We start from the raw sequence: 1,343 nt of genomic DNA, 5'->3' as shown, positions 1-1,343 counted from the left end.
TTTTAAAAAAATTAAATAAATAAAAAGAGCTAAAATGAATAGAAATACTGTTAACTGACGGTACATGGAGGGGATTATAATCATTGTAATGAAACAAAGTATAGATTTGTTGAATGTAAAACTGATGATCTGCCCTGTAAACTTGTACTCAATTCCCAGTACAAACTTTATATATATAATGATTTAAATTTATTATCATTTGTTGGAGTCTGGTAGCATACTGGGTTACAAAATGGGCTGCTAACACTAAAATCAGCAATTTAATCTCCTAGCTACTATGCAGGAAGAGATGAGGCTTTTTGCTCCCATAAAGATTTATAGCCTCAGAAACCATATAGGATTGCTATGAGTCAAAACCGATTCCATGGTACATAAATACTGCCACCACCATCATTAATAAAAAAGACTTGTTGGTCAATGTTTGAGAATTTGACTATTAACTAAGAGATTATGCGTTTGAACCCATTAGCCACTTCATGGAGAAAAGATCTCGAAATCTGCTCCTATAATGATTACATACTAGGTAACCATATTGACAGTTTGGTCTCTTAGGGTCAATATGAGTCAGGATTGACTGGATTGGACACAGCAAAAATATTATCATTAATAAAATAAAGTGAGAAGTACAAAGATTTTGTTGTGGTTGTTAACATTACACATTCTGAACAGGTCTGATGCGAGTTATGATGAATTGATTCCTCTCATTCACACAATGGCCCAAGTTGATAGAGGCTCTGCCATTGGGTAAACAGGTTATCTGTTAACAGACTTGCATGGACACAGAGCAAGATAATTCTATGAAATGCTTTTCTATCATTTGCACTCACATTTGTTTTTTGCTTGAACTCATAACATGGTCCCATATAACCACAACATTTCTAGGATAAATGATAGACCATGTGGATATTCCGAAGTAAATCTTCATGCCTGCCAGTATGTTTTCTAGTCATCACATATCACTGTGTTCTTTGCTTCATATAAATTATGATCAATATTTCTTCATGAGATATTATTCCAAAATGACAATCAGTCACTGAATAGGAACCAAAGTTGGGAAGCTGCAGGAATTTTGTGGTAATCTGTACATCAGATCTAGATATGATTTCTTTTATCTAGAGATATATAAATCTTCAAATCCCCCATATACCCAATATGTACTTTTAAAGAAAGACAGTGTTTTGAATTGAATTGAATTGTGTCCTTCAAAATGATATGGTGAAGGTTAAACTTCTATATCTGTTACTAGAATTAGGATTTTTGAAGATGTCATCAGTTAGAACAACAAAGTCATACTGGCCTAGAATGGAACTTAATTCTAGCCCTATAAAGAAGAACAAGATACA

Source organism: Chrysochloris asiatica, unplaced genomic scaffold, assembly GCF_000296735.1.
Source record: "Chrysochloris asiatica unplaced genomic scaffold, ChrAsi1.0 scaffold00005, whole genome shotgun sequence".
In the NCBI taxonomy this organism is placed as follows: Eukaryota; Metazoa; Chordata; class Mammalia; order Afrosoricida; family Chrysochloridae; genus Chrysochloris; species Chrysochloris asiatica.
The sequence above is the reverse complement of the archived record's forward strand: the minus strand, read 5'-3'. Positions refer to the sequence as shown.